General features: G+C 47.6%; 1 pseudogene; it reads left to right on the forward strand.

The window, feature by feature from the left end:
• The first annotated feature begins 957 nt into the window (after nucleotides 1-957).
• LOC144761811 (transmembrane 9 superfamily member 1 pseudogene) lies at nucleotides 958-2,661 on the forward strand (annotated as a pseudogene).
• The last annotated feature ends 226 nt before the right edge of the window (nucleotides 2,662-2,887 follow it).

A 2,887-nucleotide genomic window follows, 5' to 3' on the forward strand; every position in this document is an offset into this window, starting at 1 on the left:
TGTGGAGACCTGGAAGATGAGGAAAAAGGCAAGTGAGACCACCACCATTCTGTCCCTGTGCTCAGCTCCCTGAAGACCCCGGTGAGGCAGATAAACAAAAGGGAAGTGAGCACTGTCAGCCGGAATAACCACTTTTGTGACGTCTCAGCAGCGAATAACCAAATTCCTATCCAGTTATTCACCCTAAGATTTCCAATGGAAGCCATATGCAACAATGGGGTGCTTACTTAAAGTAGCTATAGCTTATATACAGCTAAAAGATGCCACACAACAGCAGCACTATGCGTGGGCCAACCCCACTCTGGTATAAGTCCATCTCCTAGCTGCCAGGATTTCTCTTATTACCCCAACTGCCATGAGTTCCTTTTTATGACACACACATTCGATCCCACGCCACAGATTCTAATCTGAGCAAAGCACAAAAGAAAACACAGGCACACAAAAGAGGACAGGATGCTTCAGAAAAACTGGTCCTTAGATCTCACGAAGGTAAAGTCATTAGAATATAAATGGAAGGAGGTCATGGACCTGAATGGCATATCCACCCAGTACCAGCTCCAGCGTTCAAAGGGCAGAACAACATTGTTTCCGGCCATCAAAGGAATGATCTGAGCCGATCTCACACATGATGGGGTGGTTTTAGATCTGGGAACGAGTGATATAGTAAAGACAACTTTTTACACTGTTATACCGGAGTGACTTCACAACCACGAGTCTGCATGACCCCTGGGTATTTTTCTGTATAGGGATCTGGTCTGTCGCACAGTCATGGGTTGAGCCACAGAGCCAACAACGACCCACTTCATTAAACGGTCCTAAATGAAGAACACAATCCAGCTTCACCCTCTGCGGTCTGTTTTACGGTGAGAAGCAAACACCTTGGCTGGTGACGATGGATGTGAGGCTTTACTCGCGGATGGTCTGCTTAGTAGACCGTCGTCAGACCTCTGCTCTCTGATGGCCATGCGGCCTGGTACCCTCGCTTTGCCCTTGTTCTTCTGGATTGCCCTATCAAATGTCCATCATTTGGCAGCTTCTGAGAAGGACCACCGCTACATGCCGGTTGAGACTGTGATCCTGTAAGTGAACAAGGTGGGGCCCTAGCACAACCTACAGGAGACCTACCTCTTTAACTCACTACCAGTTTGTGCCCCAAAGAAGATTGTTCACTGGACACTTAGCTTGGGTGAGCTCTTGGATGGTGACCGCAAGATAAAGTCCACCTACCAGAGCCGCTTCAGAGAGAAGGTCGAGAAGCAGACTCTGTGCGAGCGGAAACTGTCAGTCAATAAGTTGGAGAAACTGCAGCAGGCTATTGAGGACCTCTATTACTTTGAGTTTGTTCTGAAAGACATCCCCATCCGTGGCTTTGTTGGGCACATGGAGGAGACAGGCTTCCTCTCACTTTCCCACAAGGTTGGACTTTGGACCCACCTGGACTTAAACATAGAGTACAACAGTGACTGCATCATTTTTGGCAATGTTAGCGTAAAGGATGTCTAGCCCTTTAGCCTTGATGATGTGCAGGAGCCACTGAGCATGGAGCATACCTACAGTGTCCACTGGTTTGAGACAACCGTGCCCTTTGAACGCCGTGGAGACAGACTGCAGGACTACAGCTTCTTCTCAAAAACTCTTGAGATCTACCGGCTTTCCATACTTAACTTGATGGTCCTAGTCTTTCTCCTAATGGGCTTTGTCATTATGATCCTGAGGCGGGTGCTGAAGAGTAACCTGACCCGCTACAACCTCTGATGTCTTTGACCAGGGTGACAATGGCTGGGAGATCATCCACACAGATGTGTTCAGCTTCCCAACCTACAAGAGCCTGCTCTGCTCAGTTCTTGGTGTAGGCACACAGTTTCTGACGCTGGGTACAGGGATCATCATGATGGCACTTTTGGGAATGTTCAACTTTCACCGCCACTGTGCTATTAATTCAGTCATCATCTTGCTATTTGCCCTTACCTGCTGCATCTCTGGCTGCATCTCGAGTAGTTTTTACAGCAAGATTGGAGGCTAAAAATTGGTGTGGAACATTGTGCTGACTACCAGCCTTTTCTCAGTGCCTTTCTTCTTGATGTGGAGCGTAGTGAACTCTGTACATTGGGCGAACGGGTCAACCCAGGCTCTCCCTGCCACTATCATCTTGCTCCTGTCCCCCTCACAGTCATCAGTGGCATCTTTGGCAAAAACAGTGGAGGCAGCTTTGATGCTCCTTGCCGCACCAAGAACATAGCCTGTGAAATCTCTCGCCAACCGTGGTACAAGTCTACTCTTGTGCACATGACCATTTTTGCCACAGTGTGGGGGCGTGAACAGTACACTCATTACAGCATCCTCTTCATCGTCTTTGCTATTCTACTGAGCGTCGGAGCCTGCATTTCTATTGAACTGACTTATTTCCAACTTTCGCGTGAGGACTACCACTGGTGGCGTCGCTCAGTGTTCAGCACAGGCTCTACAGGAGTCTTCATCTTTCTCTACTTCATCTTTTACTACTCCAGACGTTCCAACATGTCTGGAGCTGTACAGGGTGTGAAGTTTTTTGGCTACTCTTTCTTAACTGCCTATGTCTTCTTCCTTATGCTTGGCACGGTTTCCTTTGCTGCCTCTCTCAAGTTTATCCGGTACATCTACGTCAACGTTAAGATGGATTGAAGCCAGTGGCCTCACATTTCTGTTTGACGAAAGGACCGTAAAATCTTGCATGAAATGGAGACATCAAAATATGGATAGAGGAGTCCGAGATGGTCTCCCTCTCCCTAGACAGACATTTCTAGAATGCATATAACAGAACTCCCATGGGGCTCCCAATGCAGCCTACTTTTATAGCTTTACATTGATTAATGTTTATTCCTATTCAAAAGTTCACCCATTCCTTTCC

This window comes from Lissotriton helveticus, chromosome 6 (assembly GCF_964261635.1).
Source record: "Lissotriton helveticus chromosome 6, aLisHel1.1, whole genome shotgun sequence".
Classification (NCBI taxonomy): Eukaryota; Metazoa; Chordata; class Amphibia; order Caudata; family Salamandridae; genus Lissotriton; species Lissotriton helveticus.